General features: G+C 41.4%; 1 protein-coding gene and 9 non-coding genes across 10 annotated transcripts in view; 1 reads left to right on the forward strand and 9 right to left on the reverse strand.

Moving 5' to 3' along the window:
- LOC106083974 (serine-rich adhesin for platelets) overlaps window positions 1-25,970 on the reverse strand; it is a 307,710-nt gene that overhangs the window by 121,584 nt on the left and 160,156 nt on the right. The gene's annotated exons all lie outside the window — the stretch shown is intronic.
- On the reverse strand, window positions 4,145-4,227 carry Trnal-cag (transfer RNA leucine (anticodon CAG)). Its single transcript has one exon. It is a non-coding gene; the product is annotated as a tRNA-Leu (tRNA).
- On the forward strand, window positions 4,542-4,613 carry Trnae-cuc (transfer RNA glutamic acid (anticodon CUC)). The gene has a single exon. It is a non-coding gene; the product is annotated as a tRNA-Glu (tRNA).
- Trnae-cuc (transfer RNA glutamic acid (anticodon CUC)) lies at window positions 10,312-10,383 on the reverse strand. The gene has a single exon. It is a non-coding gene; the product is annotated as a tRNA-Glu (tRNA).
- Trnae-cuc (transfer RNA glutamic acid (anticodon CUC)) lies at window positions 12,090-12,161 on the reverse strand. Its single transcript has one exon. It is a non-coding gene; the product is annotated as a tRNA-Glu (tRNA).
- On the reverse strand, window positions 12,480-12,551 carry Trnae-cuc (transfer RNA glutamic acid (anticodon CUC)). Its single transcript has one exon. It is a non-coding gene; the product is annotated as a tRNA-Glu (tRNA).
- Window positions 12,832-12,903, reverse strand: Trnae-cuc (transfer RNA glutamic acid (anticodon CUC)). The gene has a single exon. It is a non-coding gene; the product is annotated as a tRNA-Glu (tRNA).
- Window positions 13,067-13,138, reverse strand: Trnae-cuc (transfer RNA glutamic acid (anticodon CUC)). The gene has a single exon. It is a non-coding gene; the product is annotated as a tRNA-Glu (tRNA).
- Window positions 13,557-13,628, reverse strand: Trnae-cuc (transfer RNA glutamic acid (anticodon CUC)). Its single transcript has one exon. It is a non-coding gene; the product is annotated as a tRNA-Glu (tRNA).
- On the reverse strand, window positions 22,042-22,113 carry Trnae-cuc (transfer RNA glutamic acid (anticodon CUC)). The gene has a single exon. It is a non-coding gene; the product is annotated as a tRNA-Glu (tRNA).

Raw genomic sequence — 25,970 nt, forward strand, 5'->3', positions numbered from 1 at the left:
CATTCTAAATTTCATCCAAATCGGATAAGAATTGGGTCCTCTAGTGGCTCAAGAAGACAAGAACCAAGACCGGTTTATATGGCAGCTATATCAGGTTATGGATCGATTTGAACCATGATTATCAAAATTGTTGGAAGTCATAACAAAACACGTCATGCCGAATTTCAGCAAAATCGGATAAGAATTATGGCCTCTAGAGGCTTAAGAAGTCAAGATCCCAGGTCGGTTTATATGGCAGCTATATCAGGTTATCAACCGACTTGAAGCATACTCAGCACAGTTGTTGGAAGTCATTACAAACAACTTCGTTCAAAATATCAGCCAAATCGGATGAGAATAGCGCCCTCTATTGGCTCAAGAAGTCAAGATCCCAGATCGGTTTATATGGTAGCTATATCAGGTTATCAACCGACTTGAAGCATGCTTAGCACAGTTGTTGGAAGTCATTACAAACAACTTCGTTCAAAATATCAGTCAAATCCGATGAGAATGGCGCGCTCTATTGGCTCAAGAATTCAAGATGCAAGATTGATATATGTGGCAGCTATATCAGGTTATGGACCGATTTGAACCATACTTAGCACAGTTATTGGAAGTCATAACAAAACACTTCTTGCAAAATTTCAGCCAAATCGGATGAGAATTGCGTCCTCTAGTGGCCAAAGAAGTCAAGATCAACGATCAGTATATATGGCAGCTATATCAGGTTATCGACCGATTTCAACCATACTTAGCACAGTTCTTGGAAGTCGTAACAGAACACTATGTGCAAAATTTCAGCCAAATCGAACAAAAATTGCGTCTTGTTAGGGCTTAAGAAGTCAAATCGGGAGATCAGTTTATTTGGGAGCTATATCAGGTGATAAACCGATTTAAACCGTACTTGGCGCAGTTGTTGCAAGTCACAACAGAACACTACATGTGAAATTTCAGCCAAATCGGATGAATATTTTGGCTTCCAGGGGCTCAAGAAGTCAACGGTTTATATTTGAGCTATATCAGGTTTTTGACCGATTTGAACGGTCCTCGGCACAGTCGTTGAGAGTCATAACAGAATACTATGTACAAAATTTCAGCTACATCGAACAAAAATTGCGTCTTCCAGAGGCTCAAGAAATCAAATCGGGAGATCGGCTTATATGGGAGTTATATCCAAATCTAAACCGATATGGCCCATTTGCAATCCCCAACGACCTACATCAATATTAAGTATCTGTGCAAAATGTCAACCTGCTAGCTTTTTGTCTTGCTGAATAATACGTTTATAGTTCTACTTGTTCTTAACGCTAGTTAGTATTTGTCCTTGTCGTATAGATTTGATTTGCCAAATCTTTCGGAGAATCCTTGCTTGTATGTCAGTGATTCGTAAATTTTTCCTTCTGTATTCTGCTCTCCGTCAATGATTTTCCCAAGACCTTGCTTAGCTTTGCTTAATAGTGTATTAATTGTTCAAATGTATTAATTGTACAAATGTATAAATATGTATTAATTGTTCAATTGTTCAAATTGAAAAGAGAATGCAGATATTAAGCCGGGCAATGACAACAGAAATGCTCCAACATCTCATCATCTTCCCCGCATGCCCTACACATGCTATAACTTGCCGCAACGATTTTACATAAGCGAGCTCGTAGTCCTATGTGTCCCGTTATGATACCAATAGCTATACTGACCTCCTTCTTGCTTCCTTTCAGTAATAGCCTCGTCTTCTCACGATCTGGATCCCCCCATAGGATTGTCGCCGTCCTACCGACCATTTCGTTGTTCCACAATGTTGCATGCGCATTCGTCGCCCACTCTCTTAACTCGGACTATGTCGACCCGAAAGGCTTCATGTTAACCAAGTTTATTGACGGCAGTCCTCTGGCCTTCATTGCCAAATCGCCCGCCCTTTTATTTCCCCTTAATCCGTTATGGCCCGGCACCCAAACGATGCGGATTTTCCCATTCTCATCTCCTTCTTATACTGCAAAACTGTTCATGACCTTACCGTCCTGGTTGTTATTGCCCTTATGGCAATTTTACTGTCGGTAAAAATGTTCACAATCGACGTCCTCGCTATTGCACCACAGCACTTCAAGCATTCCGTGATCAACCGGATCTCCGCCTCCAAGACCCTATTATGGTCAGGCAGTCTGAAACAGATCTCAGTCCCTGGGTTCTCAATGTAAACCTCCAGGCCCACTCTGTCCTCTAGCTTTGATCCAAACGTGTAACATGATCCCGCAGATGGGTTCCGTCAATCCAAGACTGTGCCGATGGCAGAAGTGCCTCGCATTCGACTTCAAGGTTCATCTCAGGTATCCGATCGGAAACCTCTTCCCTTCCTTCCAGGTTTCCTATCGTCGCCTCGATTATACCGCGATGGTATAAGCTGCTCCCATCCTCAATTCATTCTCCCATCGCCTTAAGTCTCATAGACGCAGTGGCTGCCTCACACTTAATCTGTATGTCTATGGGTCGGATATCTAGAATAGTCTCCAGTGCCTAGTGGGCGTGGTCCTCATCGCTCCGCCTATGCCAAGACAACATGTTCTCTAAACCTGTTGTATGGTCCTTATGTTGCACTTTTTCTCCATAGTAGTCCACCAAACTACTGAGGCGTAAGTAAATATTGGTCTTATCACGCTCCTGTAGAGCCAGTGGATTATACTCGGATTCAGGACCCATTTCGAGCCTACAGACCGTCTACATAGTGCCCAACATCGGTGAGCCTTCTCAGTACGCTCCTGAATGTGACACTTCCAATTTAGTTTCCTGTCCAAGATCACACCTAAATATTTGACCTTGTCAGATATTGAAATCGTCTTTTGAGGAAACGTGGTGCGTTAAATTGGCCCACCTTCGTCTTCCTCGTGAACAGGCATATTTCAGTCTTCTCTGGGTTAATATATAGACCTCTGGGTCTAGCCCAGTCTATGCCCTTTCGGCCCTTCTGCATAGCTCGTTCGTATCTTTACCCCTTGGAAGTATCATAACATCGTCTGCGTAGCAGACGGGTTCAAATCCCTCCTCAGTCAGCATCCATAATATGTCATTTATGGTGGTCACCCATAGGAGTGGGGAAAAATTGCCCCCCTGTGGCGTGCCCTGTGCCAATTTCTCTCTTATATTTATGCCATGGGACACACGATTTCACCACCTGTTCCTTAGTTCCTAAGGACCGGGTCCACCCGATAGTGTTCTAAGGATTGGATCAGTGTGTCGGTCCGCACATTGTTAAAAGCCCCTTCGATGTCAATGCATACCGCCAGTGTGTACGTTTTGGCATCGAAGGATTCTTCTATTTTTTGCACAACCTCGTGCAGGGCAGTCTCCACTGACCTTCCCTTGACATAGGCATGGTGTTTGTATTTGAGCAGTTCGCTGGATGTCTAAGATGTCGTTAGCCCTAAGAGTTTCCTTTATGTTCCTCTCGTTCTCTGAATACAAGTCTGAATCTCTATCAATTTTCCAGAGGCCGTCGATTTTAGATACCAATCTACTTTCAGCTTGCCATGTCTATAAACTACCGAGTCCAAATAAGGTAGTTAGCCTTCATATACCTCTTCCTTCGTGAATTGGATGAATTTGTAGAAGGAATTCAGAGTCTTCAGTGTATCTGCCGCGTCTGATACATATGTCGTGTAATATTGCCCTCAACTCATTCTCGTAGTCATCTTTGTGCAAAGCCACTGTCTTTCCTCCCTTGTCTGTCGTTAAAATTAATAAGTCCTCATTTTCCTTTAAATACTTTCTTGGTTGAAACACAGTGTCCTCCATATGTTTGTCTCTGTTGCTCATCTTATAATTTTTTTGTTTATTATTTTTATTCTATTTTTATTTAATTGTTAATATTTTGTTTTTGTTTTTGTTTTTGATTATTGTTAAATGTTATACTTTTCACTTACAATCCAAAGCAATTTGTTTATTTTTCGATCTATAATTTTGTTTTCATTAATAATTATTGTCAATGTGCTTGTTTTGATAATGACTCATTGAGATAACCTTTTCATTCAATACTATACAAGTCAATGCTGTATAATGCGGCACATGAATGAATGTCGTATAAAAACAATGATTACATATAGCAAGATTCATTTTTGTTTTATGAATGAAAAATTAAAATTAAATGAAAAAAAAAAAAATTTAAGAAAATAAGGTTTGTCAGAAGTGGGATTTGAACCCACGCCTACAGAGTAGACTGCGACCTGAACGCAGCGCCTTAGACCACTCGGCCATCCTGACTGTTGATGCGCTGTCGGCAGAAGCATGTTATGAGTATTGCTTTGAGGTAACACACCACTTGACTCACACATTGCTGCTGTGGTTGTTTTTTCTATGGCTTATGGGTTAAGTGAAATGTGTTTGCGCGCTGTGTGCGAACAAAATTTGTTTTTTTTTTCTATTTTAAGCAACCCTCTTGCTCGTTTTCTATTTTAATGTGGTGTGTGTGTGTGTGCGTCGGTCTCACTCACTCACTGTTTGAAAGGCCATAAATTTAGTTGCGGTATGCGTCATAGAAGCTGTTCAAATAGCAAGTGAGCTTGCTTCGTAAAGTATCCCGTATTGTCTAGTGGTTAGGATATCCGGCTCTCACCCGGAAGGCCCGGGTTCGATTCCCGGTACGGGAAATTTATTTTTACTGAATGTGAGATTTTTCTTTCTTTTATTTAAGCAATATTAGCAAACATAAACCCATTGCAAAATAAAATAAAAAATATATATTATAGATCTTCTTGGCATTTCACTGCCGTTGATGAAGCTGGAAGGGATGTCATATGGTCCTAGCATAGAAATAAAATCGTTAAAATCATTCAATTAAAATTTGTTTTTTAGTTATAAAATTACAAAAAAAACCCAATATGTGAGTTAAGCATAGAAGTTTTGCTCCCGGTTATCTTCAATTACTGTGACGTAAAGGTTGATGAGTTCCTAGGTTACATAATGGGCTGGCACTAGAGCTGGCACACTATCGATAATCGCAACATTCGATATTTCTTATAATAAATATCGATAGTTTCGATACTATTGTTAATTTTTCATCACCTATATCTCAAGCGAATATGAGAAGTTCATATCAGGAGATCGATATGTACAAGTACAGTTCAAATCGGTCTATAATCTTATAAAGCTCCCATATAAACTGATCTTCCGATTTGACTTCCTGAGCCCTGGAAGGCGCAATTTTCATCCGATTTAGCTGAAATTTTGTACATGGTGTTCTGTTATGACTCCCAACAACTGTGCTAAGTATGGTTTAAATCGGTCAAGAACATGATATAGCTCCCATATGAACCAATCTCCCGATTTGACTTCCTGAGCCCCTGGAAGCCTCAATTTTTGTCCGATTTGGCGGAAATTTTGCATATAGTGTTCTGTTATAACTCTCTACAACTGCCGCAAGTACGGTCCAATTCGGTCTGTAACTATATACAGCTCCCACATTTTAGCAGAACCCATGGTGGTGGGTTCCCAAGATTCGGCCCGGCCAAAGTAAGCATGCTTTTACTTGTTTGATTATCAAAAATTCGACTTTTTCGATTATCAAAAAATCAACTTTTCGACTTTTTTCGATTATAAAAAAATTTATTTTTTTAGAGAAAAAAATAGGCTTTGCTGTAATGTTTCATAATTAAGATTCGATTTCTGACGTGTAAAATCGATGAACCGTTATTGAAATTGAATTTTTTTATACCAACTATTGAAGTTGTTGTTGAATATATTTAGATATAGCTGCCATATAGACAGGTTTGCCGATGAAGGTTCTAAAGCCCCATAATAGCTTTATTTATTATCCGATTTCGCTGAAATTTGAATTAGTGAGTGTTGTAAACCTCCCGCCATCTAGCCTAAATATGTTTTAGATCGGACTACATTTGGATATAGCTGCCATGTGTACCGATCTCCCGATTTAGGGTCTTGGGCCAATAAAAAACGCATTCATTGTCCAATTTCGCTGAAATTTGGGACAGTTAGATCTCTCGGCATCCTTGTTCAATTCGTCTTAGATCGATTCAAATTTGGATATAGCTGCCATATAAACCGATCTCTCTTGATTAAAGGTTTTAGGGCCATAAAGGCTCAATTATTGTCCGATTTTGCTATAATTAAGTATAACACGGCCCGCATCGGTCCAAATTTGGATATAGCTGCCATATGTACTCATCTTAGGTTTTAGGCGCATAAAAGTTGAATTTATTAACAAATTTCTCTGAAATTAAGCACAATGAGTTGCGTTCGTCCGTTCGACATTCGTACCGAGTATGTTTAAGGTGGTCTATATTTCGGTATATCTGCCATGTAGAGGGGGCGCTAGAAACACTAGGCACTCCAACTGAACAATGGATGCCAAATTTTTGATTTTAAGTTACATAATAGTGTAAAAATAAATGTTTCTGCGCTCTTATGTAACTTGCATGCTTGAAATTGAATTTGTGTTTTTGCAAATTAGGGTAATAAGGAATTCTTTTTGGGTTTGGGATGGCCCCTCAGATATTTTGCCTTAAATAGGCATATCAAATTCATGCTCTAATTCCAAATATCTTTAATTTTGAGCCCCATATTGCCATTGTCGATTTAGGGGTGTTTGGACCCCCAAACACTTGGCCCCAAAATTGGATATCTGATTCGTTGTCTACTCTCAACTCATTTGAGTCCCATGACATGATGGGCCTATTAACCAATTTGAGGTAATTTTTGGAGTTAAAGCGCCATCTAGCACTTGGGTACTTGAACCCAAGTTTTGATATCAAACGAGTATCAATTACTCAGATACACCTTGCCTATGATAAGTTTATTCCAACTTATTTTAGATAACGCCCTCGTATAATATTTTTTTCGTAATACTTATGAACAAAAAAAAGATTTTTATACATATTTACAACCTTCATTTGATGGACATTTAATAAGATTTGTTTTCCTTAGTGACTATTTTTCCTGCATCACAAAATGAAAAATGCATGAAAAAAACCATTTAAGCTTATTTATGGAAACTTGTTTGACATTTTCGACTCGCCTATTATATTTTACGTTTACATTTTTCACTTTATATTTCTAAACGCCGTCATAAATAATAAACAAAATATTAAGAAAAAATGAAAATTGCCATATCAACTCATTTGAATGACCAAATGGTAGTTAAATTTTCATATGATTGACTTAAAACTTGATCAGATAATAGAGAACACTTACGGAGCTGTCATTCATTCCAAAATTTGCAATTCGGAATTGAATTTTAAAACCAGAATTGCAGTTTGAATATGATTTGCAATAAATATGTTGTCAAACAAATGCGATTTAAATTATGATGTATGTATACAAATTTGTATTCAAATCTCTTTATGGACTTAAAAAATTTAATTATTTTAAGTTAATTTGTTGTTTGACCACTAAAATTGTAAAATATTGAGTTCAAATTATCGGAAAGATTTATTAATATTTTTTAGTTACCCACAGTGGCACCTGTGAGAGAATGTTTCATTTATAGAAAGCGCAAAATGCCTGGGTGGTTTGCTGAACAGGAAATAGAAAAACATTTTGGAAAGGGCAAGAAAGACAACTCTTGCCCTATGTACCTGCAAGAAAGCCATTGGCAAAAGTTGGGATGTTTAAACCGCGTATCGTGCACTGGGTGTATACTACGGTTGTCGGACCTATAATGCTATATGGTGTTGTAGCCTGGTGGACGACGCTTCAAAAGTCCAACTACTGTTCCATACTCAATCGGATCTAATGTATGGCTTGTTTGAGCATCCCAGCCGCACGGAGGACGACACCGCTTTGAAGCTTAGGCAGCTTTCTCTTTGGTCATATGGCGGCTACGGATAACACAGTGTCCTTGATACAATACTCGATGTTATGGGCAGTGTGGATTACACATTGCCTGAGGCGTTTTTTGATAAAACGTACTGTACTGTACTCCTGGCACGACCGATTTGAACTACGATATCCCTGGTAGTAGAAGTTACATAGACTTCTATGCGGAAAGACGACCAGAAAGAAATAAAGAACTAGTGCTCGTCACAGTGCTCGTCGAGAAGATTACTCGCCCACTGTAGTGTGTTTTTAACGAAGATCCTTGCAATAAAAGAAGTGTTGGAATGGCTAAGATATGATGTCCTAAAGAGGTATGGCATAAATATCATCTGAGGCAGCCATTAAATCCCTGGAGAACGTATTTCTGAACTCGATAGCAGTCCTTGACTGTCGCAGATCTCTCAACGAGATGGCTGAACACCCAGAGAAAAGTTGATAACAAGCATGCTCATTTCAGTACCATACGGTATTGACAGTAAAGCAGTACCATATGGTACAAAAACAATACCGAATGGTATAGATGCAAAATAAAAACAAGTAAAAGCGTGCTATGTTCGGCCGGTCCGAATTTTGGGAACCCACCACCATGGATTCTGCAAAAAATTTATAAAAAAAATTAATTTAGTTATGCATAGTGCATAACTTTATTCTACATACCAAACTTCTGTGAAACCAACAAAAATTAAAGCTTCTAGGAACCGAACAACGATGATCGAAAGAACGGTTTACATGGAAGCTATATAAGGTTATAGGCTGGTTTGGACCGTATTTGGCGCAGTTGTTGGGAGTCGTAACAGAACATCGCATGCAAAATTTCCGCAAAATCGGACAAAAATTGCGGCTTCCAGGTGATCAAAAAGTCAAATCGGGAGTCCGGATTATATGGGCGCTATATAAGGTTATAGGCCGATTTGGACCGTGCATGGCATAGTTGTTGAAAGTCATAACAAAACATTACATGCTCAATTTCAGCCAAATTGAACAAAAATTGCTAATTGTAAGGGCTCAAGAAGTCAAATCGTGAGATCGGTTTATATGGGAGCTATATCAGGTTATAGACCAATTCCAACCGCACATGACGCAGTTGTTGGAAGTCTTTGCAGAACACCACATGCAGACAAATCGGACAAAAATTGCGGCTTACAGGGGATCAAGAAGTCAAATCGGGAGATCGGTTTTTATGGGAACTATATCAGGTTATAGACTGATTTAGACCGTTCTTGGTACAGTTGTTGGAAGTTATAAGAGAACACTACATGCAAAATTTCAGACGAATTGCAGTTTCCAGGAGCTTAAGTAGTGAAATCGAAAGATCGGTTTATATGGTAGCTATATCTGGTTATAGACCGATTCGTACCGTACTTGGCATAGTTATTTAAAGTCTTAAAAGACCACAACATGCTAAATTTCAGCAAATTAGGGCAAAAATTGCGGTTTCTTAGGGCTCAAGGAGTCAAATCGGGAGATCGGTTTATATGGGAGCTCTATCAGGTCATAGACCGTACCTCTCACAGTTGCTGGAAGTCATAACCCAGTCGGTTTATATGGGTGCTATATCAGGTCATAGACCGTACCTCTCACAGTTGCTGGAAGTCATAACCCAACACTACGTGCAAAATTTCAGCCAAATTGCGCCTTGTAAGGGCTCAAGAAGTCAAATCGGAACATCGTTTTATATGGGAGCTATATCTAAATAAATCTGAACCGATATGGCCCATTTGCAATCCGCAATGACGTACAAAATTTCAAGCGGCTAGCTTTACGCGTTCGATCGCTATCGTGATTTTGACAGGCGGACGGACGGAAATGGCTAGATCAACTCAGAACGTCGTGACGGAGTCTTAGGCGAATATTGCGAGGTGTTACAAACGGAATGACTGGAATGGGTATAAAAATGAATTCTCCCAGACGAGACCCCACAATACCTGCTTGATATGGCTATTCGACTGGTTTAGGCTTATGATGGACTCTAGCGGCATAAGAGAAACTATGACCATAGCTGCTGCGGAAGCATCTTTGGTGGAATCGTCCACGCCGCTAGCTTTCTTAATTGAGTCTGGATGCGTATGGAAGCCCATCACGACAAATGTCAAACGAATCTTGTAAGGATGAGCTCCTAAGGATGAGCTCCCATACAATGGCGGTAATGCAAAATTGGTGGAAAATCTAAACCCTAATCACGGCCCGGTCTCTGCACATAAATTGCTAACATTGTAATGCCTCGTAGGTGGCTTCGAGAGCATTTCCAATATCAGGAGGACTTTTGCGACGTGGCGGCCTGGCTTTTTAGAAAACATGTACATATGCCCACTTTTATTAAATCGTAGTATGTTAGTTTCATACGCACCACATTATGCGATATATTCTAAAGAACTAGGACTGGACATATCGTCATTGAAGCTTACGTACCTTCTTTTATCACGGATATTGTACTTTTTGGACATCCTATATACTAATCAAAACAGACATGATAATCTTAGTACTGCTATGATTTTACTTTATTATAAAAAAATTTTCCCGTACCGGGAATCGAACCCGGGCCTTCCGGGTGAGAGCCGGATATCCTAACCACTAGACAATACGGGATGCTTAACAAGATCTTCTAAGCATAATATTGAATAATTTTTATATCCTACACCACTACTGTGGTACAGGGTATTATAACTTAGTGAATTTGTTTATAACCCACAGAAGGAAGAGAGATAGACCCATTGATGAGTATACCGATCGACTCAGAATCAATTCCTGATTTTATTTAGCTATGTCCGTCTGTCCACGTTGATTTGTGTACAAAGTACAGTTCGCAATTTTCATCCGATCATCTTTAAATTTGGCACAAGCATTTTCTTGGCTCTAGAGACAAAGCCATTTGAAATTTAAAAAAATCGGTTCAGATTTGGATATAGCTTCCATACATATATATCCGATTTGAATTAAAATTTCAATTATATCGTTATTTGTAAACCGATTTTCACAAAATCTGATACGAGGGGTTCTCTTATAAGCCTCGACTGGTGAGTTTCATAGAAATCGGCTCAGATTTAGTTACAGCTCCCATATATAAGTTCGTCCGATTTGGGCTAAAATTGCAATTATATCGTTATTTGTAAACTGATTCTCATGAAATATTGCACGAGTGATTCTCTTATAAGTCTCGATATTAATGGTGAATTTTATAGAAATCGGTTTGGATTTGGATATAGCTCCCATATATATGTTCGTCCGATTTGGGCTAAAATTGCAATTATATCGTTATTTGAAAACCGATTCTCATGAAATATTGCACGAGTGGTTTTCTTATAAGTCTCGATATTATTGGTGAATTTCATAGAAATCGGTTAAGATTTTGATATAGCTCCCATATATATGTTCGTCCCATTTTGACTAGTTTTACAATAATATGGTCAGTTGTTAACCGATTCACATGAAAATTGGCACAAAGGATTCCTTTATGAATCCCGGTATTGCTACTGAATAGAAATCGGTTCAGATTTAGATTTAGCTCCCATATATATGTTCGTCCGATTTTGAATAATACTCAATAATTTAGTAATTTGTTAACAGATCTTCACAAAATTTGGCGCGAAGGTTTCTCATATAACTCTTCTGATGACTGGTGAATTTCATAGAAATTTGTTCAGTTTTAGATATAGCTTCCATCTATATGCATCTCCCTTTTGCTAACCCATTTATCAATCGGTCTTTTCAATAAATCAAATTTAAGCAAATTTTAAATTCGATGAATTAGCCTGCATCTCCAATGTGGTGTAGGGTATCAAAAGGTCGGTTTCGCCCGACTCTGGTTCGTCCTTGCTTGTTTTAAATGAAGCACGAGGCGAGGCCAATTCGGCAAGTTTTAACATAATTGTTAACGCTGGAAAGTCGTTCTTATTTTTTTTTTCATACCTGACGTCGTCATTTTGACTAAGACCCATAGATATGGGTCTAAGCGTCTTACAGCGCCTTACAGATGGGCGCTCTAAGTTGCATCATAACGTGATATTTTCTAAAGAACTAGGACTTACGTTGTCATTTTGACTACGACCTATATCGAGGCGTTGTAAGTTGCATTTTAACGCGATATGTTCTAAAGAACTGGTCATAGAGGTCTAAGTACACTCTTTTACTAGGTATATTGTACGTCCAGCTATACTGGTACAGTACTCTTACCAGGTACCAAATCACATCGTTTACTCCAACAATTCACCTCTGGAACGTTTCTTTGCTGTATTATTTACTTAAATGTAACCGAAAGTATGAACATTTATTTCATATTTCAATCAACAAAAACTTTCCCGTACCGGGAATCGAACCCGGGCCTTCCGGGTGAGAGCCGGATATCCTAACCACTAGACAATACGGGATAGGACAACTCAGTGCTAAATTTCGATTATATATTAAGCAACATTATTGATTGACAGAAAAGAAAATTGCACCTTTGTCCAATTTTAAGACGTAAAATTGTTATGGAAAATTGGAAATGCCGTCATAGCCCCTGCTAATCTTTTATGACTTCTGGGTCAATGGTTTTTTTTCTAATTTATTTCAAGTTCTTTCATTTTTAAAAAGCCTTGGACGCCGGCTATTACAGTTCATTCCATATTCTGGTTCTTTACTTTATATCAAATGTAGATTGGGAAGTTGCAGTAGCCTCTTCTATATTTGTTTGCTTGAAAAAAGATTTCCCGTACCGGGAATCGAACCCGGGCCTTCCGGGTGAGAGCCGGATATCCTAACCACTAGACAATACGGGATAGTCAAAACCAGCACCAAATTGTTTATTTAAAGAATATATTTCAATATAATAATTTGTTGAAAAAAAATTCAGCGCCTTAATATTATCACAACAAGCGTCAGATGTTTTAACCACTACACAATATGAGATAGTCAAATCGAAAGTGAAAGTGAGCAGCACTATCTACAATGTATGAAATATTTCAGAAACCACATCATAAGGCGAGGCATATGCATTAACAAACGATATCAATACCAAAAAAAAAAAACAAATAATATTATTTTCTGCAAAAAGTTAGTTTCCCGTACCGGGAATCGAACCCGGGCCTTCCGGGTGAGAGCCGGATATCCTAACCACTAGACAATACGGGATGGTAAAATAAGGTGCATAAAATCCGATATGTTTTAAGCGTTCGGTTTGAAGTTTTTTTTTTGAAAATTTTCCAAATTTTTGCTTAAACATGGATTCCTTATAATTTTTGTATCATAAGTTGTGAATTTCATGATTTTTTTCTCCACAAGCTTAAAAAAAAACTTCCCGTACCGGGAATCGAACCCGGGCCTTCCGGGTGAGAGCCGGATATCCTAACCACTAGACAATACGGGATGCTTAAAAGCAACGACCAAATTGGTATACAAACTGATGAACATTTTTATGTGGTTACGTCATATTCAACAAAAAACAAAAGTATAGAATGAGAATAAATTATGAATGCTTCAAGGCACAGAGATTTGTAAGAAAAAATATCTGTTTAAATAATTGTTAAAATTTATTTTAGTATAAACGAAAGTGGTCATAAATTTAGCCAATATGACGAGTGTAAACATTTTCTTGTATGTCTTTGGTTTTCTTTGAAAAGTTGGCTTACTTTTTGGACATCGTCCATACTAAACAATCCCATGACACAGCCGGTTGTTCGTACCGGATTGACCCGATGATGTTCTTCATCGCTACAATAACAACAACAACTAAACAAAACCGACAGGATACTCTCATTACAGCTTTGAGTTTGTTTTAAAAAATTTTCCCGTACCGGGAATCGAACCCGGGCCTTCCGGGTGAGAGCCGGATATCCTAACCACTAGACAATACGGGATGCTTGACAAGATCTTCTAAGCTCAATATTGAATAATTTTTTAGATGAAGCACAAGACGAGGCCAGTTTAGAAAGTTTAAAAAAAAAAAATGGTAAAAATTTAAAATTTGCCTTAATTTGTAATAAAAAATATTGGAGATTTTTAAAGAAGACTAGCTGGCTTGACGAGATTTGCTACACCTTAAAATAGCTTTTTTCGCGATATCTTGAAGCAATAGAAAATCAGTAAGGAAGGGCAAAAGTCGGGCGGTGCCAACTGTATAATACCCTAAACCTACCCTAAGTACAATGTGGGGGCTATATCCAATTCTGAACCAATTTTGATGGACCTCTGCGGGTGTTTTCAGATGGCAAATCGGACGATCACATATATGGGAGCTATATCCAAATCTGAACCAATTTCGATGAAATTCATTCGTAATGTTGGGAATCATTAAAAAATCTTTCCTGCCAAATTTCGAGAGAATCGTTTTATAACTGACCATTTCATTGCAGTACTAGCTGGACCGGGCCCGCTCCGCTGCGCCTTCTTTTACTTGAGGTATAGAACACTTTCCATGGAATAATTATTTTCGACAATGAAAGAGCTTTTAGTGATATACCATGCTACGAAAATCGTATATCGCTTGACAAATAGGTTAACAATATAATTATCTGAATCCATGTGAGACCCCCAGAAAATTGGACTCGAAAGTGGGTATCAATTCTTGCTCTACCCCCCAATTCCTTTCATTTAAGCCCCACATTGAGATGGCCGGTAAATATGCCCGACTTAGGGGTGTTTTGGGGAGTGGGTTGGTCCCCCAATCACTAAGCCCTGAAAATATATGAGCAACGTGCTCTATTCTCTCATATATTTGAACCCCATATTGCCATTGGCCTCAAAATTGGATGTAAAATTAGTTTTCTAATCTCAACTACCATTCACTTAAACCCCTTATTGAAAAAGCCAGCAAATATGTCCGATTTGGGGTATGGGCCCTAAAAACTATGAATATCGAGCTCCACTGTGTTGAAGAGCCAAATTGTCTTGGTGAGCAAATACGTTCTACTTGTGGGTTATTATTGGTGGTGGGATGTCCCCTAGACAGTTGGACCCGAATTTTGATGTCAGATTCATGGTCTACTCCCAAATACCCTCCATTTTTCCATAGTCGGCGAACATGACCGGTTTGGGGGATGGGGTGGCCGTTCAGTGACTTGGCTTTGAAAATATATATCAGATTCGTGTTCTACTCTAAAATATCTTTTATTTGAGCCTCATATTGCAATAGTCGGCAAATACTTCTCATTTGAGTGCTGTTATGGGGGTGGGGTGGCCCCATTAACACTTTTCCCGAACATTGATATCAGATTCGTGTTTTACTTCCAAAGACCTTTCATTTGAGCCCCATATTGTTATGGTCGTAAATTTGTCCTCTTTGGGGGATGTTCTCGGGGATGGACGGCCCCTCAAACACTAAGTCCCACATCTGGATATCAGATTCGTATTTTACACTCAAATACCTTGTATTTAAGCCCCATATTGTCATGCCAGTAAATAAGTCCTGTTTGGGGGGTGTTTTGGGGAAGGGGTGCACCTCCAGAAACTTGGTCCCACATTTGGATACCAAATTCGTATTTAACTCGCACATACCTTTCATTTGAGTCCCATATTGCCATGGTCGGTAAATATGTCCGATTTAGGGGGCTTTGGGTGGTCCCCCAAATATTTGGTCCGACAATTGGATATCAGATATGTTTTCTAATCTTAAATACCTTTCATTGGAGTCCCATATTGTCGTGATTGGTGGGGTGGGGTGCCCCCCCTGGGTACCCCATCCGATATTTGGATACCAAATTTTTGTTTGTTGGTTGCTATAAGGAAGCACACAAAATTTCGCTTAAATCGCACCACCAATCTCCGAGATCTGGCGTTTCTGAAAATTAGGATAAGGGGGAGGGTCCGCTCCCCCTTCAGATATCAAAAAATGTAGTACCCTATTTTCACCACGGGATCATTATGCACCATCAGTGAAAATTTCAAGAAAATCGGTTCAGCCATTTCTGAGTCTATAAGGAACACACAAACAAACCGACAAGCAATCACAAATTGATTTGTATATAAGATTACTGCAAATCGGACGAACATATATATGGGAGCTATATCCAAATCTGAACCGATTTTTTCCAATTTCAATAGGCTTCGTCTCTAGGCCAAAAAACATGCCCCTACCAAATTTGAAGAGGATCGGATGAAATTGCGACCTGTAGTTTGTACACAAATTACATGGACAGACGGACAGACCAGGCAAACAGACAGACGGACATAACTAAATCGAATCAGAAAGTGATTCTGAGTCGATCGGTATAGTTATGAATGGGTCTATCTCTCTTCCTTTTGGGTGTAACAAACTAATTCACTAAGTTATAATACCCTGTACCACAGTAGTGGTGTAGGGTATAACAATTTAATATAAGCCGACTACGCACAGTGGGAGAAAAGTCGAAAAAAACTAGTAAAAAATATGCAGCCCTAGCAAATGGGCAGAGATATCTCTTTTAAATTTAGAACGGTGCTAGCGAGATCGGGGGCAAAACGTCAAGGTCCTAGGTCTTCCGGGCGTCTTTTGGCAGACCTCTAAATTTTTGTCACCGCGGTATTTCGAAAATTTGTTGGGGCTGCCAAATCTTCGTTTGTGGTTCAACTTTCAAATCTTTTTTTTTTGCGAAAAACTTCTTTACGAACAACGTCTACGTGACAAAGTTATTGCTCCTCCGACGGGATGTAAGAGCTTTTGGTCATTTGAAAAAGTGTAAAAGGCAACTCGACTATCCCGACTCTAGTTAAAGTTTACCGGATATTCACAGACCCGGTCGATAAGGATAACCTACTGCCTAGAATGTTTGCTTGAAAGTCTTCCTTGCCGGGAAGCAAGCAACCACCGCCTTTGATCGAAAGCGTATCTGATTTAATGTCCCAGATATTACCGAGTTGGAGTTTGCCGTGGTGTTGGAAAGTTGCGAATGTTCCACCAATCCCCAAGAAGGGCGAGGCGAACAACCCTGCGAATAACCGACCAATTGCGATACGCTCCGCGTTTTCCAAGGTTATGCAGAGCATGTTTATTCACCATCTTGTGAGATATATCGAGGCTAACAATATTTTTAGCGACCAGCAGCAGTATGGGTTCAGCAGAAATCACCCCACTGAAGATCTGATGGCATTTCTGTCAGAACGTTGGGCTCGCTCCATCCAACAGTTTGGTGAGCACTTGGCAGTCAAGATGGAATAATGACACGCGAGGCAAGCTCAACCCCCATATACAACGATGTATAGGTAGAAAAAAAGGTGACGTAAACTTCTTCTTGACGCAGGTAATATCTGGACACGAATCCTTCCGCAAGCACCTACACAGAATGGGAAAATGCTACTCACCATTCTGCATTAACGAAGCAGAAATGTGGTGGACTATGCAGAGCACACAGTCTTCCGCTGTCAACGCTGGCACGACGAGAAGAACAGATCGGTAAAAAAAATAGCGGAAAACCTAACAACGAAGATGTGCAGCAGAAAGGATAGCTGGAGAGCTGTGACAAGTTTTGTCGAAGTGATACTCAGTTCAATGAAAAGAGACCTTGACGCGACATCAATGATATAGCGACTGATATATGGAGAGGCCACCTGGACGCAGGAATACTAAGACGTATGGCGAAATAATGCAAGAGCGGTGCCGAGGTGGTTTACATATCCGAGAGATAGGTGGATTTTTAGTCAGTAGAGACCAAGCCCTGCATACGGCGAGAGGCGACAGTCATCGTTAGATGCGTAATGCATTTTCCCACCTTAAACCCAAAAAAAGTCCACCTTGGAGCTACTTGACCGGGTTCATAGGAGTGCGATGGTGTTGATCGACGATGGTAGGGTATCCAACTCTATTGTTTTTCTTGAGCACTGATCGAATGTTGGAGCGTGGTGCTGTTTTATCGATACTTCTAAGGTGTTTGCTCCGCAAAAATATGTCTTCTTATCCCTGAGGTTCGACAGGGACACAAGCAACGCACTCCAGTTTGTGATCGATTGGCCAGTTGACCGAACCCTGCATTACCGGGAAAACTCTTTTTTTCGATCCAATAGTATAAATGTGGATTCGACATCCGCCAAATGTCTTTCCTTCTACATACGACCTTAAGAAGTTTAAGACAAGTATGAATAAACACTTCTCTTGAACCCGGGGTCGAAGTCGGAATCGGAGTTCGGTTTGGAGTTTTGCATGCTTGCCCGACTTCGAACCGCATACCGGCTTAATACTCTGTCTCCGAGTTAGACTCCAAAGCATGGTCGAAGTTGAGGGTCAGTCTCCGCACCCCTGGTCAGCACCACGATAAATCTTGAAAGGTACCATCGATCCAGAGTGATCAGGGCCTCTTTGCGCTTATGGTTGTATTTTGGCCAGCTATATTTGGTACACAAAATGTTTCAGTCTTATGCCAACTGGTCTATGCTTGTCGGAGATAGTATTTGAAGATATCCTTTTATCAATTCCCAGCGAGGTAATGATTGGAGCCTTCTGGAGTTCTTTAGAAGAGGATCCAGTTTCATGTCCCCTATAACCGGGAAGAACTGCTATAGGCAGACAACCAAGCTAACCATGTTCATCATTTCACTCTCTCACATGCCTTGACGGAACTTTATTCGACCTAGCTTACCATGTTCTTCGTTACACAAGCCTTGATGGGACTACAGGGACGTAGCAGGATTGTATTTTTTAGGCATTGGGCCCATATTAGCACTATAAAACAATAATAAATACGTGTACGCGCGAAAATTCGAAAAATAGGAATTTGTGAGGGGAGGGTTTGGGGGAGACTCGGCCCCAACTGGCTAAGTCCCTGCGGGGCTAATGAGTCACTTAACTATCGACAAAAATTCCAATAGAATTCGCAGTGTTGGTGACATTTGTGAGGTACTTTGCCATATAAAAATTTCTCCTTAAAGAGGTGTCGCTCTGCGATATGCTGTTCGGACACGGCTATAAACAGGAGTCCCTTATCACTGAGCTTAAAATTGAATCGAATCGATCGTTGAATATTCAGATCCACGAACTCTGCGACTTAAATGAGGTGCGTCCACAGGGATCTGGGTCTGAGCCGAATTGGCACTGGCTGGGTAGTTAAACAGGTAACGCGTGGTCGCAGGTTACAATCAGGGCATATATCCAGCACCTTGGAATCCATCCTTGTTGTTGTTGTAGCCATATTTGCATATGGAGGTAGCGATCCTCGTCTAGCTCCTATAGGTGAACAAGCTCGTTCTGGTCTAAAGGACCGATCGCTGCCAGTTGGCCATTGGTTATTTAAAGACGCCAATAACTCGCCTTGTCATATCAAGCATCATAGGCACTCAGTATTAATGCAAGAGCCGGTGGCGCCCGGCCTCTCACTGAGCCTCTCCGCTCGATACCGCTGATTCTCCGCGACTGCAATTGCAGCTACTCCGTATGGAGCATTCCTTCCTATATCCGATACCTGTGGGCGCATCCGGTAGCTCGCAGCTAAGCTTCTCGATATAGCTCCCATATAAACCGATCTCCCGATTTGACTTCTTGAGTCCCTGCAAGCCGCAATTTTTGTCCGATTTGGATAAAATTTTGCAGATAGTGTTCCGTTATGACTTGCAACAACTGTGCCGAGTACGCTTCAAATCTGTCTATAACCTGATATAGATCCTATATAAACCGATCTCCCGATTTGACTTCTTGAGCCCCTGAAAGCCACGATTTTTGTCCGATTTGGTTAACGTTTTGCAGATAGTGCTGCTCTAACTACGGTTCAAATCGGTCTATAACCTGATATAGGTTAGGTTAGGTTTAAGTGGCAGTCTGCCATCAAACTCACTTAGACGTTTTCGTCCATTGTGATACCATAGGAACAGAAGAAGGAAGATGCCTTCTAGTTCCTAACGTTGAACCATCCAGATAGCTTTAAAAAGTCCAATCACAAATCAGACAGGTTCTCAAAGAAATGAGAACCTAAAGTTGACCTCCTTCTGACTGTTAGTGCGGGACACGCACACAGAAGGTGTTCTATAGTCTCTTCTTCTTCGATGTCCTTACAGCTTTTGCAAAAGTCGTTGCTGGCAACCTTCAGTCTGTCAGCATGTTTTCCAATTAGACAGTGACCTGTCATGACGGACACAATGACTGAGACGTCAGTTCTAGTCAATGAAAGCAAAGCAGTAGACCTCTTCAAGTCTAGATTAGGCCACATAGTTTTGGAATGCTCACAGCCCCCTCCTTGTGACCATCTATCATTCGGGCCTGGCCCAGAAGCTTACATGTCGATAGAGACATATCCACAGATTCCAGTATCCCTGGAATGTGTAGGGTAGTTCCTAGTCTCGCAAGGTCATCCGCTTCACAGATCCCTGGGATATCTCTGTGGCCCAGCACCCAGAACAGGTGAATTTTGAACTGTTCAGCCATCTCGTTGAGAGATCTGCGACAGTCGACGGTGGTTTTTGTGTTCAGAAATACGTTCTCTAGGGATTTAATGGCTGCCTGGCTGTCTGAGAAGATATTTGTGCCAATCGTCGAAATGACGTTATATCTAAGCCTTTCCACCACTTTCTTAATTGCAAGGATCTCCGCTTGATACACACAGTAGTGTTTGGGTAACCTTTTCAATATGACCAGTTCTAGATCTTTAAAGTACACCCCAAAGCCCACCTGATTGTTTAGTTTGGAACCATCCGTATAGAAGTCTATGTAACTTCTGTTACCAGGGATAACGTAGTTCCAATCGGTTCTTTCAGAAATAGTGGTACAGTTTTTTTCATCAAAAAGCGATGTTATTCACACTGCCTGGAACATTGGATATTATATCAAGGATAACACAGTGTCCGTAGCCGCACATGACCAGTGAGAAAGCTCCCATAACCTTACGGCAATGGTCGCTGCAATTTGGATAGCCACAATGTCCAGAGTCATAGGATGTAGCATTAAATTCAGAGGATCAGATGGTGTCGTCCTCAGTTCGGCTGTGATGCACAAACACCCGGCTAAGTTTGAGCAGTAGGTGGACTTTTGAAGCGCCGTCCACCAGAGCACAACACCATATAGCATTATAGGTCTGACAACTGCAGTATATACCCAATGCATGACGCGCGGTCTAAACCCCCAACTTTTGCCAATGGCTCTCTTGCAGGTGTTTAGGGCTAGAGTGGCCTTTCTTGCCCTTTCCAGATGTTGGTTTTGAAGTTCAATTTCCTGTCCAGCAAAACACCCAGGTATTTTGCACATTCTGTGAAAATAGAACATTCTCTCCACCCAAGGAGACAGGTGCCACTGTAGGCAACTTGTATCTCCTGCTGAAAAAAACTACTTCTGTCTTGCACGGATTTATACCTAGCCCACTTTGCTCCCGCTGAAAAGAACTGCTACTGTCTTGTATTGATGTATACCTAGCCCACTTTTGTAGAGCTTCCTGAAGTATATCTCTAAGAGTGCTGGGAAACTTTCCCCTAACCGCAATTGCCACGTCATCATCTTCCAGAGACAATAATACTTTGTTAATGGCTTTATTCCAAAGTAGAGGAGACATTACACCTCTTCGAGGTGTTCCTCTGCTGATCCATCTTTTTAGATCCACAGATCCCAAGCCTGCTGTAATGCATCTTTTAGTAAGTAAGTTATTAATAAACTTTCTTAGGGTAGAGTTGATGCCTAGAAACTCCAACTCCTTCATGATTGACGTCGGTTTTACTTTATTGAAAGCACCTTCATTGTCAAGAAATGCTACCATTGTATATTCCTTGACAGCAAGAGAACCCACTATGTAGCCGACTAGGTTGTGAAGGGCTGTTTCAGTGGATTTGCCTTTACTATAGGCATGCTGCTGCCGCCACAGGCGATCTCCAGGGATCTTTGGCCCTAGGATATGTTTCCATCAACCTCTCAAGAGTCTTCAGCATAAAGGATGACAGACTAATAGGACGAAAATCTTTCGCCTTCTTTTCGCCTGAAATGGCTCCCATGTAAACTGATGTCCCGATTTGACTTCTTAAGCCCCTGGAAGCCGCATTTTTTGTTCGATTTAGTTAAAATTTTGTACTGTGCTGTTCTGTTATGACTTCCAACAAACAATCAGTCTATAACCTGATACAGTTCCATATAAACCGGTCTCTCGATCATCCGTGTTCGGTTCCTAGAGGTTTTAATTTTTGTTCGTGTGACAAAAGTTTGGTATGTAGAATAAAAGTATGTCCTTCAACTAAATTTATTTTGTATGAATTCATGGTGGTGGGTTTCAAAGATTCAGCCCGGCTGATCTTAGCACGCTTTCACTTGTTTCCTTTCACATCTTCAACTGGAATCTCCATCACCATAACTCATTCCCCTACTTCCTAAATTCGTTTGATATTTTCAAAATATTTTTCCCGTACCGGGAATCGAACCCGGGCCTTCCGGGTGAGAGCCGGATATCCTAACCACTAGACAATACGGGACTGTTGCATTGCCTACACCACACAGGCCACTAAATCGTACCAAAGGCCAAAACAAAGGTGCAGCCATTAAAGTTGCTTTAAATGTTGCAGCAGATGACAGCAGCACATGCTCATCTGTCCGTCTGCTTGACGCCGTAATAATTCGTAAATGTTTCACATCCACAACCAACCAAATGTTAATGACATCGAAACACAATACCAAATGGTCTTGAATTTGCTCATAGTAATGATTAAAAATTGAAAAGAGGAAAAATAAAACAACTACAACATGAAAAATGCCCACTCGTCATATAAGGCAATTCATGAAATCTATTTTGGTATTTGGCAGCAGTAAATCATGCAGCGACGGCAAAATGTTTTACGATCAATATTGGCAGTAAAATATTTAGTATTTAAAACACCCACACCAATTTAGTCATGCCACCGCCAATTGTGGTTTGCTACGTTCGGCTAATTTTGGGTTCAATGAAAATTTCTTAAGAATTTTATTCTGTGTTGGCCATTGCAAGGGGAATTATTTTGAATCGGTTGAGACCTTTGTCGAGCCAAAGACATTAAAGTGGTAGATCTCTTCAAGTTTAAATCGGGCCACATTATCTTTGTGCATTCAAACCCTACCATTTTTATCCTATGCGCCATTAACGTTATATCGAAGATATTTGGAAGGTTCCAATTCCCCTGGAATTTGGAAGATCTAGTTCTAGTCTTGCAACTCATCTGCCTGTTATGAGCTGAATGGCACCTATACCTAAATATTGTCTGATAGAGACCATGCTTCGCTTAGATACAATGGGACCTAGCGCAACTCACTGGTCCATATTTTAGAAAAATCGGATGAAAAATGCGCCTGCTATGGTCTTAAGAATCCTCATTGGCAATTCGGCCCATATGCCAACTATATCCAAAAATGACCCGATTTGGACCATATTCGGTTTGGATATTCGAGGCCATAGTGTTACTCACTGTGACAAATTTCAACGAAATCGGATAAAAAATGTGCCTGTTGTGGGACCAAGACCCTAAGTCGGCAGATCCATCTTTATGGCAGCTATATCTAAATACAGTCCTATCTGAACCATAATTGGCTCGGAAACCGGGAGGCCTAGTGAAACTCACTAAGCCAACCTTCAGCAAAATCTGACAGTAAATGTTCCTGTTATGAGCTTAAGACCCTTAATCGGCAGATCGGTCTATAAGGCAGCTATATGTAAATAAAGGCCGATATGGACCATATTTGGCTCGGCCATCCTAAGCCATAGTGCAGCTCATTGAGCAAAATTTCAGCAAAATCTGACAATAAATGCGTCTGTTATGGACTTAAGACCCTAAATCGGCAGATCAGTCTATAGCGCCACTGTATCCAAATATAGTCCGTTTTGAACCGTTCAAGAACTTACTAATACGAATCTTTACAAAATGTCAGCTCAATATCTTAATTTTTGAAGGCTGTAGCGAGATGACAACTGGCAGGTGGCCAGACGGACATACGGAGGGACAGTCAGACAGATACACAATCATCGTCAAATCATCTGGGAATTTTACGATAATCAAGAATAGATAGACTTTGAAGGGTCGGAAATGGATATTTCGATGTGTTGCAAACGGAATGACTAAATGAATTTACCTCCTATACCAACCACCGTAGGGTGGTGGGCATAGAAATAATTGCATTTTTCAATTAATTTTTTAATTGATCCATTAGGTTAGGTTGTATGGGTTGCCCACCAAAGATGAGATCACTCGAAGGCCTGTTTGGCCCCTTGTGGTACCCTAGAGAGAGAAAGGGAAAAGAGAGAAAATTTGACACCTTGTACTAGATGTTATATACGAATAAAAGAAAAATACATGAGGAGTGGAGAACCCGAGCGGGGGGTGAAGAACCGCATCCTAATGCGCATCTCCATGCGGCCCATGGCACAGTGTCCGGTTATGAAACCTGTCAAAGTACTCATCGACCACTTATCGAACGCCAGCAATTCCCTCGTCCTCCTCAGGTCGATGACCTGCTATGGCGCCTTCGCAGTCCGGCAATCATCTTCCGAGTTCCACCCCGCCGCCCACTCCGCCCTAGCCATCCCATCTACTGTATTTAGTAGCTCGACAAATGGCACGTATGCAAGACCGATGACTTGTCCGCCCGGCGCAGACGAACCCCTCCTGGCGCATTCGTCCGTCCTGTCATTTCCTGGAATCCCCTCATGCCCAGGAACCCATGTCAACGTCACATCGTAAGCCCCGAGCCTATCCAGGGATTCCCAACAATCCGCCACGCATCTCGACCTCACCATCCTCGACCCCAAGGCCTTGATCGCCGCCTTTCCATATACATTTTGAGTTTCGAGGGCGTAAGTCCCTTAACAGAATTTCTCTTACGGCCACTGCAATGGCTCAGACCTCTGACCGTACACTCGCCCGGCAGTCCCAGAGACATACTGTTATTGAGTGCATCAGAGTAGACCCCCAATCCAGTCCCTGACTCCATCTTGGAGCCATCTGTGTAGATCGTGGTCCCATCCTCCTTAAGTACACCAGCCGCCCTTCATTCGTATCTCTTAGCAAAACGAATCGCGAATGCCTTCACTTCAGTCGGAGATCCTCCTCAGTCTACCCTCCGTGTCCATAACACCCAGAATCGAACTGTGGCCGCGACCATCCTTCTTCAGCATGCCGAGCCTAAGCGCGTCCCTGGCGGCGTGGTTCCAAATATAGGCCCCAATGGGCTGCATATACAGCATCGCCTCAGTGCCCCACCATACCAGTGCTCCTAAGGCCAGTACTGGTCTCACGATAGCTGTATACATCCAATAAATCATCTTGGGAGTCACCCCCAAATTCCTACCGAACATCCTCTTGCAGGAGTAAAAAGCGCACAGTGCCTCACGGCTTCTCCCTCGCTGTTCCTCTTCCAGGACAGTTTCGAATCGAGGACTATGCCTAGGTACTTCGTCTTCTTCGACAGCCGCAGGTTGACCCCGCCCAAGGACGGGAGTCTGAGCTCCGTCTTCTTTGAGTTGGTCCTCAACCCATTTCTTCCATGATCTCATTGATCGTCGATAAAAACTTGCCTCGGACCAGCAGCACGACGTCGTCCGCAAAAGCGATAATCCTCGTGCCGTCCCCACCGCGATCCATCGGGATTTCCTTAATCACGAGGTTCCATAGAATCGGTGAGAACACTCCTCCTTGGGGTGTTCCTCCGGCCACCCGCCTTCTGACCAGGCTCGCATTAATAATCCTGCCATAAAGCATATTATTTGTCCATTGGGGGATTAAAGGGTGAATCCCCGTGCGGTCCAGTGCGGCGACTATCGCCCCAATCTCCACATTATTAAAAGCCCCCTCAATATCCATAAAGGCCGCCGAAGTGTAATCCTTCTGTCGGAGAGACGTCTCGACGTCCTGTACCTGCCTTTGAGGTATGCGTGTTGTGCCCCACTGAAGTTCTCCGGCGTCAGTATCCCTCTCACCTTTAGGTCAAACAGTCTTTCCATTGTTTTAAGCAAAAACGATGACAGACTATTAGGCCTATAATCCTTCGTCGTAATGTGGTTTATTCTTTCCGCCTTGGGGATAAAGACCACCTTGGCTTCCCTACATGCCCTCGGTATGTAGGACCATGCCAGGCTCGAAGATTTGCTCAAGCCATGACAGGGTGACTCCAAGGGACTCCTGCAGCAGAGCCGGGATAATTCCGTCAGATTCGGCCGACTTAAATGGCCGGAAAGTGCGGACCGCACACGCTATCTTCTCCTCGTCCACGATGTCCTTGATGAGGTCATCCGTTAAGGATACATGAGTAGGTATTGCGATGTCCTGATTGCCGACCTCTTTGTGGCCACCTGGGAATGAGCCTCCAT

This window comes from Stomoxys calcitrans, chromosome 1 (assembly GCF_963082655.1).
Source record: "Stomoxys calcitrans chromosome 1, idStoCalc2.1, whole genome shotgun sequence".
NCBI classification, from domain to species: Eukaryota; Metazoa; Arthropoda; class Insecta; order Diptera; family Muscidae; genus Stomoxys; species Stomoxys calcitrans.